The 24,871-nt window shown below is 39.8% G+C and overlaps 1 protein-coding gene and 1 pseudogene across 2 annotated transcripts in view; one reads left to right on the top strand and one right to left on the bottom strand.

Annotated features, from left to right (window-relative positions):
* The window catches only part of SYT9 (synaptotagmin 9), a 199,109-nt gene that overhangs the window by 169,885 nt on the left and 4,353 nt on the right, over nucleotides 1-24,871 (bottom strand). The window lies entirely within an intron of this gene.
* LOC116599308 lies at nucleotides 20,676-21,328 on the top strand (annotated as a pseudogene).

Raw genomic sequence — 24,871 nt, 5'->3', positions numbered from 1 at the left:
TTGTGAGTGAGGCCCAGGAATCTACATTTAAATGAGCATGGCCAAGTATCTCTGAAGGCAGATGGCTCCCGGCTCCCTGTTTAAGTAATGCAGTGCTAGGGGCACTCTGGACACAACAGCTTGTCAAAGCTCCCCACTCTTTCTCAAGCAGACTCTTACTAGCTGTCAAGCTGGCTACAAGGCAGTATCATTCTGCCTCTCTGGCTTTTCTCCACAGCAGAGAGGAGCCTCACCTTACACACCCTTCCCCCAACTCTGTTTCTTTGTTCTCAGTGAAAAAAGAACTTGTGTTGGGTGTCATAAGCAGCGTCAGGAAAAAATCTTGCTGAAGTTAAGAGTGATTCTATCAAGAAAGAATGCACAGAAAGAGTACTATGACTTGGTTTTAATAGAGCCAATTCTGGGGCACCTTTCTTTGCAAGGTGCTCACAAACCGTCTGCTAAATTGGCTTAGGACTTTGCCAGAAATGGACACCACACTCACAAGCCTTGAATTTCTAGATTCCGCATATCCTCCACTGTGAGGCCCGGGCCATCTGCCCGGCTCTCTCTGCTGGTATGGCTTCTGCTTCTATTGGATGTCTCCTGGCATCTGTTATTACGCCCTCTCCCCAGGCAGGGAGATGTCTTCCTTCTTGGTTTGAACATAAATTAAAATAATACACTTCAGATTATTCCTTGGGTGTTTCCAAAATACCGATTCATTCTTGCCACTAGCATTCCTGGAAACATCTTTGTTGGCATATGTCTCCTTAAAATTCCTGGATCGTATTTGCCCGGCCCCTTTAATTTTGTGCTCACTGGCCCTAGTGAGATGGTGGGGTCTTCCCCTTTTCCTCTACTTTTAGAAGTTAGAATGTGAGAATCTAGGAGCTCTTCTATGTTTTTCATTCTTCTTAAGCTATTTGGAATCTGACTACATGAAATTATACCTAGCTCTGTGCACTTGAAATTTTTACTAAGTTATAGAATACAAGCCCAGCCAAATCAAGCCATGTACAATTTGGAGGGAAATCTGATTTCCAAACCACCCTCTATAAACCAGATACCAGTGTTGCTGTTCTGGTGCAGTGGGAGTGACGGGCAGCTTCCCTTTCACCCCTAGGTCCAAGTGTAGCCAAGACCATGTTGTAGAATCTCAGGGCTCACTAAAACAGAGTTTTAAAACCACCTTGCAGATTTAAGTGCTTACCTCAGTTTAGGACTGACTTTCCTCTGCCATTTAAGTCATGTGCAGGTTTCCTAGCTCTGAATGAGTTTACAGTATCATTGGCACACTGCCTTTCTTGGTGAATCTCTCCGTGCCACTGACACAGAACTGTTCAACTCAAAAAATTCTGGGCATGAATTCCAACAAGTTGATGATAAAATTCTGCAACAGAAACATTTATTTCCACATTGAAAACTCCAATCCAGTATGTGCTCTAGGGGATGGAATAGTAACTTTCAGCCAAGCATACTCTAAGTCCTTGAGAAATTGTCCACTAACCCATAATGTTCATGTGGCTGACACAATATATGTTATAATAACACCATTACTTCACCCCTGCAAAAAAGTGTCCTTTTATTCTTGTTTCAGAAAACCCTTCAGATTCATACGACACAGAAACGAATGGATGTAATCTTCCAGGGGCCTTTTTTTTTTTTCTTTTTGGTTATTGTTGATTTGGGGTCTTAATAGGGCAACAGGGAATATAAGACATGGCATTTTCTGAGAAGCAAGTATAAGGAGAACGTTCTGTAACACAAAGCACAAGACGAAGCCCCTCCTGCATATTACTCTAATATTTTTCAGGTTTTGAAAATGCAATTCTGTGCCATCACTTGATGACAATGACTGGACTTCAGCCAGAAAACACACATCTTGACAGGTTATTCGTTCTTTCTTTCATCTATTCAAGTATTCATCAAGTACTTATTATGCTTCAGCCACTGGATTAGAAGAGGGGAACAGAAAGATGAATAACACACAGTTCTTTCCTTCAAAGCATTCTCAATCAAATGAAAGAGGCAGATACATGGACAGATAATGTTTTAAGTGTAGGTACCATGATAGTGGGAAGAGCACAGAGAATGCACACGAAAGAGACCCAAAGCTGAGTGCTAACAGAAGGATGCTAAAGACTCCACTAGAAGGGAAGGGGAGAGTCATTCCAGGCTAAGAGGACAGCTGAAGTAAGGGGGCAAGAAACTGCCTGGCACACTCTACTGTTTGTGTAGGGCAAGGGACAGCACACTGTGTGAGTGGAGGGGTCTCTCACATGTCCTGCCAAGGAGCTTGGACTTGATCCTGTGGCTCATCAGAACCAATGAAGAGTTTTTCAAAGGAAGGCAGCAGGGTCAGATCTACTTTTCAGAAAGACCACTCTGGCTTCAGTAGACATTAGATTTGGGTGGTTAACAACAGAGGCAGGAAGCACATTAGATGCTCCAGTAATGCAAGAGGGAGGTCTGAGGCCTAAAACAAAGTGGCAGAGAAATGGACTTGGAAGACAGATTGGAGCAACTAGCTGGAATTGCTGACTGTTGGATAAAGGAAGGCAATGATGTGGTAATAGTGAACGAAATTTCTGGAATGATATCCACGTTTCTGATTTGAGTGAGAAGGGATGGGTGTGGTGTCACCCATCAAGATAAAAAAAAAAAATACAGAAATCAGTCTGGGAGCAGGGATGGAGGGAGAGGGATCATTTATTCATTCACTCAGTATCTGGGTACCTATTATGTTCCAGAAATTGGTCCAGGTCCTACAAATATAATCCTGAACTACATAGAAAAAGAGAGCTTACATTCTAATAGGGGGAGGCCAACACTAAACAAGTAAAAGTAAATCTATCATATCAATTCAGATTTATGTGCTCTGAAAGAAAAAATGTCTGGGAATAGGTAGATGTGGGGTGTTTGTGAGAAGAGTTCAATGAGCAGAGAGTCTCGATGAAGAGAATAGTAAGCCCCAAGGGACCAGTGGGATGCATATTCCAGGCGGAAGAGCATCAGTGTAAAGGTCAAAGTGATGGCTCCAGTTTTGGACATGCTGAATTTGAGGTGACCTTCTTCTATCCAGATGGAGACATCCAAGGTCCAAGGTAGTGAAATACACGGAGTTGATGCTCAGCAGAGTCTGTGCTAGAAGTCGATTTGGAGCAACCAGCATATTAGAGTCTGTTGAATCTTGAAAGTAGAGGGGATGACTTGGGGAAAATGCAGGAAGTGAGAAAAGCAGTGGCCAAGCTAGGAATTAAGAAACACGAATAGTTAAAAGGCAAACAGAAGTAGAAAAAACCATGAAATGAAGGAGGAAGAGAAGAATGGGTTCAGTGTTGCAAAATGCAAGAAAGGAGGAAGCAGTGAACACTATGTCCAAAAGAGCATCATTCCAGTAACTGCAGTGTGGCCACTGGGATCAGCAATCAGCAGGTCCTTGATGACTGTAGCAAGAGCAGCCTCAGAGGACTGGGGGTGTGGAAACTGGAAGATGGGGGTTTGCAGAAGACAAAAAGGAAACTCAGCGAGGTTAAGGCATCTTAGGAGATTGTGGCTGTTAAGAGAGAGAGAGAGGTCATATGGAGAAGGGACAGGCAGCAGAGAGAATATCTACACTGGGAGATTCCAGAATCTGTTAAGTCTGGAGAAATCAGCTGGGGCAGTGCTGGCAGGCCAGGGGCATGCCCTAAGCTGGAACAGAGGCCATTCAGGCTTTGCCAGCTGGCTTTGTGCAGTCCTGCCTCCCAAGAACTCATTCCAGCCCATGCCCTGGACTTCACAGAACCAGGATAGAGCTGTTAGATCACCTAGCTTTCCTCACTCCCATGGACTATAGGAACCTTTGGGAAGTTCTCCCAAATATGTATGAGGAAGTGGGTGTAATGGAAGACACTGTAAGCAAAACGTAACAAATGATGTTTGTCAGTGGAAAGGCCTGGCCAGGAGAAAGGGTTTGGGAAGCCTGGGCTTCCTGAGAATGTGGCCTTATGTGTGGTGCTGCCTTCTGTAAGGGAAAACTCCTCATTCCTCCATTTATACCATATGGCATCAGCCCCTGAGGCCAAGGTCAGATCCAGTTCCATGTATCAGGTGGGATGTGGGAGGTGTAGAAGGGAAATCTTGAGTAGTGATGGAAATGAGAACCCACCTGTATGGGGAAAAAAACAACCACACAAAGTAACATCATAAAAATATGAACTTACAAAGGTATGACCAAAGATTATACAGTCAGGACTGGTGTAAATTATAGAAACATGCATGTGGCCAACAAATTCTGAAGTATCAGAAGCAAAAGAGAAGCACTAGAAAGCAAAGAAGAGGTCAGGCTCTAACTAATCAAAGGCAGCTCTACACAGCTCAGCAGGTAATAAACTTACATAGGATTTCATCTCAAAGGACACAGAGGCCAGAAATAAAAATAGATTCTAAGCATCTTTAGATAAATTTAGCAATAACATAACCACAGTTGTTTCTTAAATGAAATTAGCTGATTTCAAAACACCTCTCATTTTGAAGGTTGAGTTTAGGCAGGATAAGACCTCACTTATCATCTACTCCCAAACTCTCATTCATATACTTCCCTTGGGGCCACCATCGGTCCATGTTTCTGGCCATGGGACTCACTTAGAATGGCATTTCTGCTTCTTTAAAGAAGCCAACCTCCAAGTTCCTGTAAGCAACTCTTATGATCCCAGGGGCTGCACCCTCTCTATTTTATTCTAGTTGCCTTCACAGAAAGTGTGTACTGGATTCTCTCTTCCACCACAGCTATGCTCTCACACTTGGATCCTGCTTGGATACATATAACTGAGCCATTATTACCCAGCTGTGCATACCAAAATATAAAGACAGGCAGAAGGACCAGAATCATACAAAAAGATACAAGAAAACTGCTGGCAATAACAAATATGATCGGTACCATAATTTCAAAATAAGATTTTAAATCACTTTTTCATTTCAGACCCATGTTTATAACTAATATTTACTATACATCACAACACACATTCCTCAACCTGCTCCTTCTTGTGCATTTTGTATAACCTAGCTGCCTAATTCAGAAACCTCAGACTTCCTTTATACCTACCTCCCACTATACTCCATGCCCTACAGATTCTATTGTTAAATAGATCACCATTACCACTAGAATAAAATCTCAATACTTAACATGGCCTGCTAGAGCCCTACTTACTTTTTTGAATTTATCTCTCTTCATATAGCCCCACTCTAGCTCCCAAATTCAACTCCACCAACTCTAAACTCATTCAGACTCCCTAAGGTCACTCCATACTTCAAGTATTCAAGCCTTTGCACATGTTATTTTCTTCCCTAAAAACTCTTGCTCTGAATGCTTTGCTTAGCCTCACACTTCCATAACATGTCAGAGCTTATTTACTTCTTATCTGGAGATGCTGTTTTTGACACCACTCCTGGCAAGTTTGAGTTAGGTGTTCCTCCTATGTGCTTCCGTAACACACCACACTTTCCCTTATTGCACTAAACTGTAATTGCCTGTTGACTTGCCTATATCCTCCACGGGAAGGTCCTCTCCCTGAGGCCACGGACTACATGTTTCTCAAGCACAATAATTCCAGCACCAAGGACAGCATCCAGCACAGGGTAATTTGGTGTTAAACATAGTGAATGATTAGCCAAACTACATCACATCCTCATCTATGAAAAGCAGCACAAAAAAGCCAAAAACAAGTTTGGAGCATAAAATGAAGCAAGGGGGAATAAGAAGAAGAAAAAGGAGAGAAAACACTCATGGATTAAGGCACAGAAGGTAAGTGGAAAACAAAGAGATTAATGGAACAAGTAAAAGAAGGCAAAAAGAAAGGATGGCATCAAAGTCACTTGTACAGATTTTCATGAAGTTCACACAGGTCTTTCCAGAGGGGAGTAATAAGGGAACTAACACCTTCTGAGCTCTGAAGGCCAGTCCTGCCCCAAATCCATGATCTCTTTTATATATTAGAGCCCCTCTACCAACATTACTATCTTCCTTTTGCAGATAAGAAAACTGAAGCACCAAGAAGTAAGGTAACTATCTTCAAGTTATACAAATATAAAGTGTTGAAGCAGTCCTTGAACCCACTTCACATGCACTACCCAGGAAGTATTTAACATTTAACTGTAGAACAAAGGTAGATTTGAAGGTTTAAAAAAAAAAATTAAGGAGCAAATCTTTTTTTTTTTTTTTTAAGATTTTTAAAAATTTATTTGACAGACAGAGATCACAAGTAGGCAAAAAGGCAGGCGGGGGCAGGAAGCAGGCTCCCCACTGAGCAGAGAGCCCAATGAGGGGCTTGATTCCAGGACCCTGGGATCATGACCTGAGCCGAAGGCAGAGGCTTTAACCCACTGAGCCACCCAGGGGCCCCAGCAGCAAATTTTTTAAACGAAACTGCAATTTACCTTGTGATAGTTCAGTTTCTGCTTTTCTTCCTTCCTTTCTCACATAGATCCTCCGAGAGCAAGCAGACCGTCCTAAAGTCAGCACTTGCCAAAATCTGATATGGAATGGATCTCAGGACCATCCATTCCTCCTCAACCTCCTCTAGGGAAATGTGTGGCCTGCAGGGGCCTAGGTCCCATCTCTACAATGTGGTTGTGCTAGCCCCTCCCCATGCTATAGGCTCCAAATATGGGGTGGTGGTAGTGCTGTTATCATAATAACTAGCGATCCTGCCCATGCTACATGGTCCGGCACCACATCTCCATGTTCTAGCAATACCCTCAAAATGTACATTTTCTGGAAATGTGTGAGTTGCAGCAGCTATAGGCCTCAGCTAGGGTACCCATCGGGACCAAAGGAAAATTCTTCCTAAATTGACATTAAAAATGTGCTTGGAGCTAAAATATATATTGTATTATTTTATGTGGGGGGAAAAAACTGTTCTCTACCTTTTTCCAAACATCTTTAACAGTAAAATAGCTTTGTCGTGACACCATTCATGGATACGAGAGAAAGAAGGCTACTTATTCCTGTAGCTGAACAAAAGCTCACACTGTGGCTATTATGCTTCAGGTTCCTTCATTTTAAATCGTCCCTCTCCAGGTAGAAGCAGAATCCTTACAGGCAGAACCCTTGCAGGCTTCCCTCATCTTCCCCACTTTTTGAATTTACTTGGCTTTGCAGATTTTTATCAGACATTATCCATATCTGATGAGATACACACATACACATACGAATTTCTTGTGCATCTAAATATCAAAGCCAATACTTTCTCCTAGAAGCAGATTTTCACAAGAAATTAATTTTAACTGATTGAATTCATCATCTAACAGTGGTTACCAAGGATACCAAATAGCCGAAATCATTTGGCTCCAACTTGCTTGTTAATCAGAAGATATTAAGAGAAAGCTGCGAAGAATTATTGTTGCCATTATTAATAATGCCCCTCAGTCCTGAACTCAGTAAAAACATTCCAGTCTGTAATAATCATTAAAAACATGCAAAGTTTTTTCTAGGATTTGAAATTCAGTGATTAGAAGATTTTAGAAAAATGACCACTAATGGTTTCACTTTAATTCACTTCCTGATGAAGCACGAAACTGAGAATGGCTACTGATTTGATTTTCTCCTTCTGAAAGCAGATAATTCTCACCATAGCAGTTAATTGAGCATTCAGGTAATCTAGCTGAATCTGCCCTAAATCAAATAGCCTAGCAATGTATGTGTATTAATAGAGGGTAGCATCAAACAGAGGACTCTAGTATTATCCCTTGAGAGGCAGAGAATTAAAATAAAAACACGCCAAACAAAAAAAAAGTTTCTCCTCGGCCAAAATGTTTCTTAAAAGAGTAGGCATAAGATTGAGTTTCATCTCGTCTATAATGTACATCTAAAGAAGAACCAAAAAATTGATACTTTCTCTCTAAAAGGAACAGGCAATCAAGTTTTTGTTTACATTTTAAGAATATTAATTACATGTTATTCGTTGCAATTATTCTGTCTCATTTTGTGGCTTGTTGTTATTTTGTTTATAATGCTTTTTGCAAAAGAAAATACTGTTGCTACTGTGTTTGCCAAAATCTGTCAAGCTTGTCTTTTATGGTTATTGGCTTTGGGGTCACACTAAAGAAGGCTTCAACTACCTAAAATAATGCCTGAAACTGGTAGGTGCCACCCAATACCTATTTTTCCGTTTTCCCAAAAACAATGAAACTTAAATTGCATTTGGCTTGACACCAAAAGACTACGTTCCCAGGTTTGGTATGGCCATGTGACTAAATTCTGATCAAGAGATGAGAGCACAAGTATTGATTGACAGGGACTTCCAAAAAGATTACTTAAGAAGAGCAGACTTGGGCTGGAGGTGGACTCTTTTGTCTCTCCCAGGAATGTAAATGTGAGTGCTGGAATTCCAGCAGCCATCTTAGCCCATGAGGTGACTTTCAGTTAGAAGCTGTGTGTGGGCAAGTGGGTAGTAGTCAGTTGGGCATCCAATTCTTGGTTTTGGCTCAGGTTGTGATCTCAGGGTCATGGGATCAAGCCCCAAGATGGGCTCCATGCTCAGCATGGAGCCTACCTGTTTGGGATTCTCTCTCTCCCCCTCTGCCTCTGCCTAACCCCCTGATCATGCTCTCTTTCTGGCTCTAAAATAAATAAGTACTTTTTTTTTTTAAATGAACCCTCTGTATTTAAGCCACTATTATTAATGTTTTCCTGTCACCTGTAAAGAATCCTGATTATAAGTTATCTTATACTTTCCTTTAGAATTTTAATGATTTTATTTTTTGAAAAATTTAAAACACATGACAAGTTTGCATAATAGAGCAGAAATACAGTGCTTTTCCCAACACCACTTACTGAATAATCCATTTCTTCCCCCCACTGATTTGAAATGCCATGTTTACCAAATACTATAATGCCATGTCACTCTATGTCTGTTCTATTGCGTTTGTTTGTTTTTGCTTAGTCTTTACTTTCTCTGAGAAGTGGAAATTGAGAGTAGAGGTAGAGCTTCAGAGGAGGGAGAGAAGGGCAAGGAAAAGGGCTGATGACAAGTAAGAACAACCAAGCAGCACTGAGGACCCAAAATGAGATTCTGTACATCACAGCATAAGGATTAACAGGGTGGACTTCACATTCAGTTTCCAGCTCCATGACTTACTGGTTGTGCAGAGGGAGACAAACCACTTATTCCACACTTTGGCTTCCTCTTCCGTAAAGTGGGGATAGCACTAGAACCTACCTCAAGGTGGCTGTGTTAAATGAATTATTATATGAAAAGCTCAGAATGAAATCTGGCATCAGGTTCTATTATGTCTCATTGGTATTATTATTAATTAATAATTTAATAATCGCTGGGTGCCTGTGTGGCTCAGTGAGTTAAAGCCTCTGCCTTTGGCTCAGGTCATGAACCCAGGGTCCTGGGATCAAGCCCCACATCAGGCTCTCTGCTCAGCGGGGAGCCTGCTTCCTCCTCTCTTTCTCTGCCTGACTCTCCGTCCTTGTGATATCTCTCTCTGTCAAATAACTAAATAAATCCTTTAAAAAAATAATCACAACTATTAATAATTTATTAATTATATAATTATATCAGTAATATTACTTAATAGTTATATTAAAATAAAACAAAGGGAATGAGAAGAAGGATTTAATAACATATATAGAAGAGATTACAAGAAAATGCCATATATGCCAATGATGTGGAAATTATAAACATCTCAGAGCAGGTATAGAAATAGGTGATTGGTTTCCTAGTACTTTACCATTCTTGTATTCTCAAAGCAAAAAGTTCCACTGGGTTATACTACATCATTCTTTTTTTTTTTTTTTTTAAAGAGAGAGCACATGCATGGGGCAGGGGGGAGGGGGAGGGGCAGAATCCCAAGCAGACTCCACACCCAGTATGAAGTCCAACATGGGGCTCAATACCATGACCCCAAGATCATGACCTGAGCTGAAATCAAGATTCAGATGCTTAACTGACTGAGCCACCCAGGTACCCCTATAGTATATCATGCTTTTAATACAAAGCTGTATTTATTCTGCTATTTAACATAGCTCTTGGGCATTTATGTGCTTAACTCATCTTTTATGTGAATAAGGATATTTTTCCTATTGTCTTTGATAGATTTTATATCAGCCTCATAAAATTAATTGGAATGCTTTCCGTATCTTTTCTATGGTTAAAACAGTTTTAAAAGTATGTGAATTGTTAAATCTTTCCAGAGGACAACTTGATAGTTTTTTTAATCAAATATTTAAAGTGTATAAGCCTAGATATAGCAATCCCACTTCTAATAAAAAGAAGTTAACAGTGACTCTTTCTGGACAGTGAAAGTGATAGTGACCTTTATTTAATCCTTGTGCCCAAGTAAAGTATTTTTTTATAATGAGAATTTAAAACAAATTTGCAATGACTATTATGAATATTGCTATATGACTATAATGACTATTATGGTTCCAACATAAGAGAGGACGATGCATTACTTGACATTTTGATAGACTTGACCCTATATAAATATCTGGACCTATAGCTTTTAATGGGGAATAGCTCTTTGATCACCTTTCAGTTTCTTCTAAAGTTTTCTATGCCTGCTCTAAGATGTTTATGACTTCCACATAATTGGCATATATGGCATTTTCTCTTAATATCTTCTATATCTATTATTAAAATCCTTCTCATCCCCTTTATTTTATATTTGTGTTTTCACATTCTTTTCTTGGTCAGAACAGCAAAATATTTACTTATGTATATTTAAAAAAACACATCTTGGTTTTGCTTATTAATACTGCCTTTGTTTGTGTTTTTTATTTTTTACTAATTCATTAATATGTTCTTTTGGTTTTTACTATGGTTTTGCTAATGCTTTGTTGCTACATGTTTTTAGTTTATTTTTCCACTTCCAAGTTCATAAATTTAATGCTTGGTATATTCATTTTCTATCACTCTATTTACTACAATAAACGAAAGTTATGAATTGTCACCTAAATACAGCTTTGGCTGCACTCCACAGTTTTAACATATGTGCTTTCATTTCCATATTTTCAATGTCTATAATTTTAGTTTCCATATCTTATTTCTTAATTAAAGAGATCTCTGAAAGAGTTCAGTGTTCAGCTGTTTAGGGTTCCAGAGGTATTGTGACTTGTTACACACTTATTGATAGTTTTATTATATTATGGTCTATAAATATGTCCCATAAAATTTAATTCTTTGGAATTAAAAATAATAACACCTTTTATTATGTTACTGACACTTTTTTTAAAAAAAATGTCCCATGAACATTTTTTTTCTCTCTTGGTAACTAGAAAATTCCATTGGTATTTCACATAAATCAAACTTTCAGTGGCATTATTTCTATCCACTTCTTTTATCTATTGATGTGTTATTATTGGAGAAGTATGATAGTCTCTCTTTATAATTCTGACCTTTCTAACTTCTGAAATTTGGACATACTTCATGCATTTGAATATGACTTCATTCATTAAAAATTAATGACTGATATATCATAATTGTTTATGAAGCTATTCACCATTGTTTATGAAGTTATTACCAAGCTAACATAAGTCTTATTTGATGAATTTTAGGTCATATGCAGTGTGTTTATTTATTTATTTTAAGATTTTATTTATTTGAGAGAGAGAGATCACAAATAGGCAGAGAGGCAGGCAGAGAAATGGGGGGAAGCAGGCTCCCTGCTGAGCAGAGAGCCCAATGTGGGGCTTGATCTCAGGACCCTGAGAACATGACCTGAGCCGAAGGCAGAGGCTTAACCCACTGAGCCACCCAGGCACCCTGCAGTGTGTTTATTACAGGAATGTTAGTTTGATTAGCATGAGGCCTTAGAAAAAGAGCAAAAAAAAAGATAACATAAAATCTACAGGGGGTGCCTGGGTGGCTTAATTATTTAAGCATCCGACTCTTGATTTTGGCTGAGGTCATAGCCTCAGGGTTGTGAGATCCAGCCCCACATCTGGTTCCATGCCAAGCCTGGAGTCTCCTCAAGATTTTTTCCCTCTCCCTTTACCCCTCCCCCACCCCCCGCTCCTGTTCTTTCTCTCTCTCTTGCAAAATAAATAATAAAATCTTTTTTAAAAAATCCACAGATGTCTTGCACTTGCTATTTTAAGATTTTCAATGAAACCATTTCCTGAACATTTAAAAATCAGGTAGTGGACATCCAACTCTGATCCTCCTCTGACATTTCCCCATGTTCTAAGCTGCATCATTAAGGCCACTATTTAACACCCACTTCCATCCATTCCCCAGATCAAATCTGATGACTGTCCTTAGGGCTGTCAGTGCAAGCCCTAAAACATCACCTTTTACTATAAAGACATATGCTATGGGGCCCTCCTTTCATGAATCTATCCAATTCAACTTTCCATTTCCCACATACTGAGGCACTGGGAAGAGCACTGTGATTGAGTCACTGACGTGTAAGACAATATAAAAATTAAAAGATTAAAAAAAACCCCGAATATAATGAAAAAGAGCTGTGATTTTAATCTTTATTGGCCTACTGAGTGTATCCTCTCAAACTGCACCTATGGGGATTCAATGCCCCCAGAGAAGCCTGTAGTAATCCACACAGAAATGGCCTCGGAAGCAGTTTGGAGTTAGAATCAAAGGATGCTTCTCCCAACAGCGTGAGGAAAGGAAAAAGAAATACTTTGGGGGATTTTCTAGCTCTCTTTGTAGACTCTCTCTGAAATAGCTTCCATAACATGATGAGTTTTGGCTACCTCAAAATTAAAGTAATACACACAAAGTACTTTAAAAGCCCCAGAAGAAGGATGACCTATAAATTCAGTATATTAGTGACATTAAATCTCAAGTAGCAGTCGTGGTGGAACAGATTACAGAAGAGCAAACAACAGTCTCCTTCTTCTGAAATAACCGGGGAAGCCTTTAGAGCTCGCTCAGCGATGCTATCAATTCGCATTCATATTATTTGAAAAAAAAATCACAATTGAAAATAGGTTTGACCTGAGATTTTCAGCATAATGTGTTAAAAGTGGTTCAAATGTAGCCCTTCATTTATGCCTCTTTCTTTGTTCCCCAGGTTTTTCTGATAGGAAAGGAACATATTGGCAAGAACAAGGGACAGACTGCAGCAATCAAGCACCATGGTCTTCTCTAAGCTCACAGCCTAGCTCAAGCTTTTAGAGAGCTTATTTACAGTATGGCTATCTAAGTTAAAAATAAGTGGTAATCACATTACATGTCTAGCAATAAAGAAGACCATGATTTTAGTTAGTACCAGGGTGCTACAGTTACATCCTATGGCTAGATTTTCTATAGAATGTATTATTAGTTGTGCCAACAGCAGCTGTACTAATATAATCTGAGATAACTCCCACTGTGGTTAAAAAAAAAATAAAAAAGAAGGATCAATGATAGATAGTAAAAGCATTTCCATGTTTGGATTTCCTTGCCTAATGTAACAGTTTTATATGGATGGTTGAAGCATTTACTTTGACAATGGGGTTGTAAAAAATAATTTCAATCCATAAAGACCATAAATGCATGTCATTTGCAACCCCAAATGCACACCAGACTTATGTGTAAGGGTACTTTAGGAATCACCCCTAAAGATTCTGATTTAGTCAGTCAGGAACTGCGCAATTGTCTTCAAAAGTTCCTGCAATTGATTCTGATGCACAGCTGGAACTGAGAATCACTTCCCCAAACCCTTTAAGTTGGAAGGAGCCTTAGCATTCAACCAATCCTCACCCTCCCTGATTTCTAGTGCCTTCCTCCCTAAGGTCCACCAGTCAACTGTCCTGGATGTTTGCATCAGATCTCCTGTACATCCTCAACTTAATACATTTAAGATTAATCTTATTTTTTCCCCCATAAAACATGCTCAAGGGGCACCTGGGTGGCTCAGTCGGGGTTAAGCAGCTGCCTTCAGCTCAGATGATGATCTCAGGGTCCTGGGATCAAGCCCCGCATCTGTCTCTCTGCTCAGTGGGGAGTCAGCTTCTCCCTCTCTCTGTAATCTCCCCACCCAAATAAATAAAATCTTTTAAAAAAAAAACTTTTTTTTTAAAAACCATTCTCAACTTCTTGTCATAAACCTAATAAAGTACATGACCATCCTCCCAGGCGCTTATGCCAAAACTCGGAGAATTAGGATCCTTCTACTTCGTATCAGTATACTGATTAGTTTTACCCCTTAAATATGTTTTACATCAACCCTCTTGTCTCCAACTCCTTCACCTTAAAACATTCCTTCAACATTTCTGCCTAGACAAATACTAATAGTCTACTACTTCTGGTATTTCTCCAAAATCCCCAGCTCTGAACCTCATAGGGCCTCACTGTACCACTCCACCACTGCGGCCCATCTTTGTCACAGATGTCTACATTCCTCAGGCTACTTTCCCACTCCCCCTACCCCCATTCCCGGCTTGTAGTCACTCTCTCCAGCACTACATTCATCTTAACCTGTGGTTAATTCAATACTTCCAAAACCACAGTCTTTCTGTTCTTATCCCTGTCTCCTTCAGTAACTTGTCCTTCATGCTACCGTAGGACCTCACTCCACAATCACACCCTGGACCTGGTTATACCAGCCACTGCAGACCCTCCTCTTCTCTGCGTTCCCAATAATCATCCCACACCAGAGGGCCTACAAGCCTCTAATCCCACCAACTCTTCACTACTTCCACATGTCCACTTCTCCCTCTTTACTCAGATGAGATTTCAGAGTCAACCATCCCAATCCCTCCATTCTATAATCCCTCAATTCTTTTGCCCCTCTCTCACTGTCCTACATCAGTGTGACCCTTCTTAAACACAACCACTGTCTCTTCATGCCTGCACAAACACAGGTGCATGTGGGGGAAAACGTGCAAGCCTATAGTGGTGGTGGATGTCACTTTAGGTTCAAGATCACTACCTTCAAGTGGGCCCTTAACGATGCCCGGCAATGACACTGCTCTTCTCTGACCCACTCACTCTCCCATCTTCTGGCCTTTCATTTACACCTCTCCTACTTTTACCTCCCACCCTATGCTCACTCTCAGCTGGTAACCTTGCTGCTTCCTTCTCACTAATAATGGAAGAGCAATCGTAAGACAAACTTCTTTATGATCTCCAAACCATATCTGCCCACCGGGGCTCATATACTCTGCTCTGACTCCTTGACAATGAATGTACTGTTGAAAGACCCACCTACTCAAGTACATTGCTCAGGAAATTCAATCCCCTACATCATTTTCTTTCTTTTTTTTTTTTAATTGAAGTATAATTAACATGCACTGTTACATTAGTCAATATGCTGATTCAACAATTCTATACATTCGTCAGTGCTCATCACAATTAAGGGTCCTGTTGATCCTCTTTACCAATTTTACCCATCCCCCTATTCACCCCCCCTCTGATAACCATCAGTTTGTTCTCTATATTTAAGACTTTGTTTTTCTGTTTCTTTTTTCTTTGTTAGTTCATTTGTTTCTTGAATTCCACATATGAGTGAAATCACCTGGCCATCGTCTTATTTCACTTATTTCACTTAGGATTTTACCCTCTAGATCCATCCACATTGATGCAAATATCAAGGTCTCATTCTTTTTTTTGGTTGAGTAATATTTCAGTGTGTGTACGTGTACCATGTCTTCTCTATCCATTCATCTATGGATGGATACTTGGGTTGCTTCCCTATCTTAGCTGTTGTAAATAATGCTGCAATAAAAATAGGCATGCATATATCTTTTTGAACTAAGTGTCTCTTTTTCCTTTGGGCAAATATTCAGTATTAGAATTACTAGATCGTACGTAATTCATCTTAAATTTTTTGAGGAACTGCCATACTGTTTTCCACAGTGGCTGCACCAGCTTACGTTCCCATCAATAGTGCATGAGGGTTCCTTTTTCTCCACAACTTCGCCGACACTTGCTATTTCTTATCTTACTGATATTAGCCATTCTGACAGGTGTAAGGTGACATCTCATTGTGATTTTGATTTGCATTTGCCTTGACGATAAGCAATGTTAAATACCTTTTCATATCTGTTGGCCATCTGGATGTCTTTTTTGGAAAAATGTCTTTCAGGTCCTCTGCCTATTTTCACAGATTTTGGTGGACTTTTTCAGTTTTGTTTTTGTTTTTTTGGCATTGAGCTTCATAAGTTCTCCATCTACTTTTGGATGCATCAAAATATCAATAAATACCAATATCAAATATATCAATCACAAATATCTTCTCCTATTTAGTGGGCTGCTTTTTTGTTTTGTTGATGGTTTCTTTCACGGTGCAAAAGCTTTTTATTCTGTTAGAATCCCAATAGGTTATTTTTGCTTTTGTTTCCCTTGCCTGAGGAGACATCCTCTGCATGATTTTTAACTTCTCTCTAGCATCCAATTACAAATTACATAATTATGAATATGTAATTATTTTTTCCTCTCTTTAAAAACCATCTTTTGACTTATTTTCTCCTCCCTTTTCTTTCACAATAAAACTCAAAAATGTAGTATATGTTCTCTTCAATTTTTCTTATTTTTTCCTAAAGAGACTGTAGCCAGACTATCACTGACACCATTTGCCCACAACTCCTTCAGAATCCCTCAGTTCAAGGTCACCAGTGAAGCTACATGTTGTTAAATGTAATCATCAGTCCTGGGTTCTCATCTTCCTTGACCTTTCAACTACATTTCACAAGAAGGATCACTTCCTCCTTCCAGGAATACTTTCTGCACTTCCAGGCCACCATACTCTTGATTTTTCTCCCACTGTCCTTGCTGATCTTTTTCTGTCTGTTTTGTTGGTTCCTTCTCATCTCACTAACCTCTAATTAGGTTTGACTTCTTTTTTTAATCTTCATTCATGCCTTGGTAAGTTCATCTAGTCTCTTAGCTTTAAATACCATCTCGATGCTGATAGCTCCTAAATGCATAACTACAGGCTACCCTTTTTTCTTGAGCACCTAGGAAGGATATCTCAATACCCACTCAAGAATACTGCTTCAATTATTGTCCTCCTTTGTCCTATATCATGTGTTTTTGTTTTCCACTAGATCATTCCCATCACATTAGTGATGTTCTCTTTTACAATTTAAAACAAAAATAAAAACAAAAAACCTCTGATCTCATTTCCCTTACCAACTACTTACTCATTTCTCTGCTATCTACAGAAAAACTTGAAATAGTCTATATTCACTATATGCCCCACTTTTGCCAGTCAATTCCTCGTATAGCCACTCCAAGCAGGCTGTTGTCGCTGCTTCTTCACTAAAGCTGCTTATCAAAATCACTTCCGATGGCCCCTATGTACTCATATGGCTCAGTACTCAGTGTTCATTCTACTTGACCTAATGGCAGCATGGACACAACTTTTATGCCCTTTTCTTTGATACACCACTTTCTTGGCTTTTCATTTTGGCTTTCAGGTCAACACTCCAGGATTTTCTGGTTCATCTTTATTAGTTTTCTTTTGCTGGTTCCTCAACTTGTCTCCATCCTCTTAGTATTGGAGAGCTGCAGAATTCAGTGCTGGTCCTCTTCTCTCCTCTGTCTTCCTAGATCATTCTAGCCAGACTCATTTTAAATGTCATCTCAATGCCTACAATGCGCCCATTTATATCAGCAGTCCAGCCATCTTTCCTCAACTCCCGGTTCATCTATCCAGTTTACTAATCTGTAGTCCCAACCGATTCACTAATAAGCATTTCCAACATAACACATCCAAAACTAAGCTCTTAATCTTTCCACTCAAACTTAAATCTCTTACACCTCTACTCCCTTGCTCAGGCCAAAGTTTTAGGAGTCATTCTCTTTTACACCCTACATCCACCTATTAGTAAAGAGTCTTTCTCTTTTACACCCTACAAACACCTATTAGTAAATCCTGTCAGCTCTACCTTCAAGCTGCCTGGAGTCTGACCACTACTCATTATCTCTACTGCCATCACTCTGGTCCGAGTCACCATCATATCCCACATAAATGATTATAAGGTCACATCACTTCCTGACTCCACCCTTAGTATTCTACAGTCTGGTCAGAGTGATCCTTTCTATTCCTAAGGCAGCTATTATTACTGCTCTGCTTTCCATTAATTTCCCATCTTACTCTGAGTAAAAGTCATGTTCATTACAATGGCATAGAGGGCCCTATGATCACCCTGCCATCACCCTTCCAACCTCGCCTACTATGTTTCTCTTTCTTGCCCCTGGCTAAAACCTGGCATGTGCCTGTCTCAGGACCTTTAAACAAGCTGTTCCCCTGCCTGGAATGTTCTTCCCCTGACATGTGCATGCCCTACCCTTGTCATCTCCTTGTGACCTCTACTCATCAACTTCTCAGTGATGCCATTTTGGTCCCCACACCTGTGCTCTTTACATGTTTTTTTTTTTTTTTTCCTCCTTAGCATTTATTACCATCTAACATACTATGTAATTAGTTAATTTATTTATGCATTATCATTTTCCTTTCAGAAACATGCAAGTTCCACAAGAGCAAGCTTTTCATTTTGTTTGATTCCATACTATATGTACAATGCTGTATCTAGGTATGTAGATATGTACCCTACCTAGAACAGAGCCTTGCACACAGGAGATACTCAATAATCAAATCACTTGATGAGTAAGAAAATGGCATCTCCAATCATGATCTCTCCAATCAACCTTCATTTTGTCTCCAGAGTGATATAATTAGTAGAAGATAAATCTGTTTACCTTCACTTTCAGCTTAAAACCCTTCAATGGGTCTGCTGTGCCCATTACTTGGCAGCCTCTGTACATAAAATAAAGAACCCTCTCCACAGCCTGGCTTGGTAGGCACAAGGCAGGCCTGCCATGCTTACTCCCTCCTGGGCCCTATAACATCAGAGAAAACAGACTGTGCATATCCACAAACCGAGTAGTTGCAATGCAACTGAACACTTTGCTTTTTCATTATTAAATAAACAGACGAGGAAGCAAGATGTCACTGTTGGCGTCGTCTGAAATTATATCTGGAGCCCAGATGTTTGAACCAGATGACTAAACTTGCTAAAGGCAATTATGTGAGGTAATTATACCTGAGTTTCAGGTTAACATGACTGGGGATCTAAAATAGGTGATCTCCCATTCAGTGATTCTCATCTCTCAGCAACTTCCCCTGGACAGGAAGAGCATCATCACCACCAACTTAAGCTTATTTCTTGTTTCTCAAGGAACCACAAAGACTTGAGATGTGCACTCACAGAACTTCCCTCATCCTGAAATCTCCCAGAGTACTCTGCTGAGAATGGGTCCTTTGGACTCATTAAACTCATTACTCAGTAAACTGTACTTCTTTCACGATTTCTATGTCTTCTGTAGGACTTTGACAGTGGCATACAAGATTTCCACGATCTGACCAGTGTTCATTTGAACAGACTCATCCCTCAACAGTCCCAACACATACTTCACTTACCATTACTACCAAAGATCCATCCTTTCTGTCATAGGACCTTTATAAATTCCTAGAATGTCCTTTCCACCCACACATTCTAGGCAAAGGGCTCCACCCAAGAATCAACTTCTTTAGGAATCCTCTGCAAATCCACTCAAGCCAGCTAACTACTTCTCTTCTCTTTCCCTGTACTGTGTCCCATATATATCTCCCTTCCTGTCTTCATTTTATTAATTTTAATTGCTGTTTTATCTCAATTCCATAGGGGCAGTAACCACGTCTAATGGATCTCTGAATTACTGATGCCTAACCTAGTACCTGGCAATTATGAGGCAATCCAATGTCTTCTTAATTTAACTTAATTATAATTAGAAAAGAGTGATCTGGTCAGTGTGGCTAGCGTAAGGCTTCCTAAGTGCTAGGAGGGAAGAAGGAGTTGGAAAGAGGGAAAGAGAACATAGAAAAAAAGAGATCCAAGTTATATTAATTTTTTTTTCATATTTCACGTAAAAAAGGCAGTACTTTGCATTGGAAAGAATGTTACACTGTGTCAATTTTTTCTTTGCCCTCATGGGTAGAATATGAAAAACTCTAAATTCTCAACAGTACTCAATTAAAGCTTAACTTCTCCCCCGCAAAAAAGAGTATTACAATGAATCCCTATTTGTTGAAGCACCCTTAAAACTTTAAAAGGCAGTCTAGTATAAAGATTGATTGTAGTCAGGCAATGAGAGCTCATTACTGTACAGTGACCTAATCTTTCTGTGAGCTAACCTGACAGAATATTTATATTCCAAATAATGCAAATTAGCAATAAAAACATTAAGATTCTCAAAAAATAAACTGCTGCATGATAGTAAACACAGAAATTTCACATAAGAAATATACGTAGTTTTAAAGTATTAAAAATATTCAATCCCACCACCAACCAGCAAAAAAAAAAAAAAATGCAAATTGAACCAGTTAGTCACTTAAAACTTGTTACATTAGCAAGTTTTTGTTCACATTATTACCACCACCTAAACGCTAGTGGATATATTGTTGAATCGTAGCAGGGATAGTTGGCATAAATCTTGTGAAAATTAATAGTGGGAAACCTTCCTAAAATGGAGTCAGGAGGTTTGGGAAGGGTGCTCCCACACCCTGCCACGCTACCACTCTTAACTGACAGCAGACCCAATAGGAAGAGATGGACTTGACCCTGCACATGGATGCTACTTTACTGTCCCAGCTGACGCAGACATGCTTTCCTATCCTCCCACCCACTCAATGGCTCAGCCAATGAGAAGCCACAGCACTTGGAACCCAGTTTACTCCAGTGGACTTTGAGTTTCTAACAGCCTTCCCAACTGACACCTTCCCTCCTTAGAAAGTGTACCTTTGTTCTCCAGACTTCCTATGGTTTTTCCAAAGCTTGTTCGTCCCAGATGTCAATTCTCTTTTATTCCTGAATAAACCCATCTTTTGCTGGTGAAATAACTGGAAGCATCTATTTTTAAGGTTGACAACATACAGGAAAGCAATTTGAACCCATTGCTGATAACCTACCATTAAGAAATTTTCCACCTCTTCCTCTTTAAGGAGGTGAAGGTGCAGGTTGGTGGCCATGGTCTTGTGGCAGATGTTGAGATGCAGATCTTTGTGAAGACCCCGAGGGCAAGATCATCATCCTTGGGGCTGAGTCCAGTGACACCACTGAGGATGTCAATGCCAAAATCCAAGACAAAGAGGGCATCCCACCTCACCAGCCTCATCTGATTCTTGCAGGCAAACAGCAGGAGGATGGCTTCACTTTCAGACTACAGTATCCAGAAAGAGTCCACCCTGCACTTGGTGCTTGGCCTGCAGGATGGCATCATTGAGCTTTCCCTCTGCCAGCTGGCCCAGAAATACAACTGCCACAAGATGATTTGCCTTAAGTGTTGGGCTAACCTGCACTTTTGCACTGTCACACAAGAAGAAGTGCGGGCACACCAACTCCCTGCACCCCAAGAAGAAGGTCAAATAAGGCCCCTTCACTGGTTCTTCTTTTACTGGCAGGGTAGCCTCCTGCCAAAGCCCCAAGGCCCTGGGGCCATGATATAGTTTCTTTTTCATAGACCAGAGAAGGAAGTAAGGAAGGGAGGGAGGGGAAGAGGGAGAGGAAGGGGAAGAGGGAAAGGAAGAGAGGAAGGAAGGGAGGGGGGGAAGTAAAGAAGTTAGGAAGGGTGGGAAGGGGGGGATGGAGGGAAGCAGAGAGGGGAGAGGGAAGGGGCAGAGGGAGGGAAGGAGGGAAGGGGGAGAGAAGGGAAGAGGGAGGGAGAGAGGGATGGAAGGAAGGATAGAAGGGAAGGGAGGATAGGAGGAAAAGGAAAAAAGAAAGGTAAAGGGAAGGGAAGAAATTTTCCCGAACGGAGTAGCATACCACAGATACATCACAGTATTTTTAGGTAATAGAAAATTAGAAGCTGGAAATGCCCCCAAAACATGATTAAATGAAAAAGATTTACCTACTCTTCAGAAATATAGATAAACAGTTATCCTAAAAATTTCACAATGACTGTTCATCATGGAAAAAATACAATAATAGTAATAATGGTTAGTTTTTATTGAGCATTTACTATGTGCTAGGTACTATGGTAATTTTTTTTTTTTTTTGAGTAGGTTCCACACCCAGGATTGATCCCAGTGTGGGGCTTGAACTCATGACCCTGAGATCAAGAACTGAGCTGAGATCAAGAGTCAGACATTTAACTGACTGGGCCACGCAGCCACCTCTATGGTAAGTATTTCACATGCATTATGAGATAGGTACTAAATAGGGTTTCCAGATTTAGCATATAAAAATATAAGTGCACAGTTCAATTTGAATTTCAGATAAATAACAGGCATTTAGTTTACATCCATCCCATGCAATATTGCTCATCTAAAATTCAAATTGAACAGGGCAGTCTTATATTTTATCTGACTGCTGGCAATCCATTTTACTGATGAGGAAACTAAGACACGGAGATCGCCTAGGGATATACAGCTCACGAGCAGTGACAAGATAATGAGCATATGAAAGAAGTAGAATGGAAACTTTTGTGTCTGATTACAAATGGGTAAAACATTGTATGTGCAGGGACCTATGCATGTGCAGGGACCACGGCTAAGAGGAAAGAGTGACAGATGACAACACTGCCACCAAAGTCTCTGGAGCACTTGGTCTGGGCACCTTGCTACAGCAGCCTCCACTCCCATTTTATAGATGAATCAACTGAAGAATTAAATACTGTGCTCAAAGTCATAACACTATCAAGAGCAGGATCAGATTCTGACTCTAAAGCTCTTGTTTTATTCTACTTTGTCATCTGGATTTCCTGGGTGAGTTTTCGTTTTTCCCCTTCAGGTGTAGCTCCATCAATGTCGATATAAAAGTTTTTGTGTGATAAAGTACATGCACAAGGACATGTGAATATTTCAAGATCTGCAAAACCTAGTCATTAATGGTCTGCTTTGGTTTAAAGCCGTTTCTAGAACCCAATAAAACACTTAGAAGAAAAAGTCACGATGCACAGTATGGCTTAATTTGTGATTTCATTTAGGAAGTAGAAACGCACACTCCATACTTTTCCTTCTAAAAGTGAGAGTGCAACTCCCACTTATGCTTCTTGCTAAGCTCCTCCTCTTTCTCTATACATTTCAGCAGGTGCTTGTTAGTCCCTTCAAGTAACTCAGTCAAGAAAGGAATCTGAATTTTTGCAGGCCAATCATATAGGAGAGCACACGTACACACACACAAACACAAAAGTGCCAATACGTTTCACAGTGAAAGCAATGGCTACGCTCTAGCAATGATAGGAAATTTTAAGTGATTTCCCTTAGGTACTGGCTTAATATTTCCTTAAGAGGTTAGCCCACATCAAAAAGTTTGTGCTTTTGATTGTTTATTCTGAAAGAGGCAGCTGGCCACAGGGCTGCCTGCAATGCTTTTACCACAGTTTGCTTTTGTTTTTCCCTCTTGATAATTACCTCATGACTAAACCACTCACTGGTCCATGCAGAAGAGTCCCACAGAGATGAAAACACACTTGTTTAAATAAAATATTTATGAAGAAGCCCTAAAATGTCACTGAAGTAAATGCAAATTATTTTCACATGTTGTGCATCCAATATGCCACTCGTTCCTTAGAAGATTATTTCCTGACTGCAATTAACATTAATTTTTAAAAATTAATCCCATTGTGCATAATCATCCCAATGTCTATTCATAAAAAACCTAGTGTTTTAAGGTTAACTCTCTTTTGACTATCTTTGAAAGTTTTAATAAGACTAGTATTTAGTCTTGAGGATTATTTTTGAAGATTTTTCCTTAGAACTATATTTAATTATTATTTTATATGTGCATCTTCTAATAAATGATTTCATTCTAATTCAATACTAGGTGACATTCGTGAAAGTTCCACATTCTGGTCTTTTAATGAAATACTATCTGGACACAATTTTCTCAGTTCTTTTTTTCCCCCCCGAGTCAGGTGAACATAATGGATTCTCATTATATTTTTATAGAACATTCAAAATAAAAATTTGGAGTAATATTATCAAAAGAAAGTTAAGAATCGGCCGGTGTGTGTTAATAACTGTTACAAGGCCCCGGACTTTCGATGCCATCTTTCCCAAGTTTTCAGGAAAGAGATATGAGATGAGCTGAGAAGACTAGGTGGTTTCATCCTTTGCTAGATGGTCTTGACAGCTGTCCTCTACTTGGCTACACTTTAGAATCAACAGAGGAACTTAAAAAACATACAGATACCAGGCCCTACCCCCAGAAATTCAGATTAAATTTGTCTAGAATAAAACTCAGTCATTGGTAGCTTTTCATTCGTTTTACTTTTGCTTGACAGAGCTCCCTAAATGTTTTTAATGTGCAGCCCAGGTTGAAAACCATTTGTCTAGAAAAAGCTTTCCTAAAAGGGTTAAAGTCCACTTGAAAAGAGGAGTCATTAATGATGAGCCATAAGGCTCTGCTTCACACCCAGACCAGAAAAATGAAGAAAAATCTCTAGAAATACAAAGCCAATATAAACCCAGTATCCTGAACAAAAAAATGCATAACCTATAAACTAAGCTGAGTCTTCATAACTACATAGAATTTAACCTTCAGTTAAAGATTAAATCCTTTATAGAAGAACAGAATAGACAAAGTGGGTCTAAAGGGGGCTCTTATGAAAAAATACCTAGGAAATTTTCATTGACAGTAACTCTCAGATTCTTAGCACATGTGATGGGTTTCCCTAAGAAGCTACTTTGACTTAAACTCAAACCTGTGGAACCCACGGCCTTGCTGCTAGTTTTGCTCTGAGCTTCAGTTTTCACCCATACATACAAATCTCTCTCAGCCACATTTCTCCAACTTGAACATCCCTACAAATCATCTGGAGATCCTGTGAATACATAGGTTCATATGCAGTAGGTCTGGGTGAGGCCTGGGAGTCTGCATTTCTAATAAGCTCCCAGATGCTGCTGATGCTGCTGGCCTGCAGACGAACACTGGGAGCAGCGAGGTCTTGGAAGACATCATGAGGATTAA

Source organism: Mustela erminea, chromosome 9 (genome assembly GCF_009829155.1).
Source record: "Mustela erminea isolate mMusErm1 chromosome 9, mMusErm1.Pri, whole genome shotgun sequence".
NCBI classification, from domain to species: Eukaryota; Metazoa; Chordata; class Mammalia; order Carnivora; family Mustelidae; genus Mustela; species Mustela erminea.
Note: the sequence above shows the minus strand (reverse complement) of the source record. Positions and strands in the feature narration are given on the sequence as shown.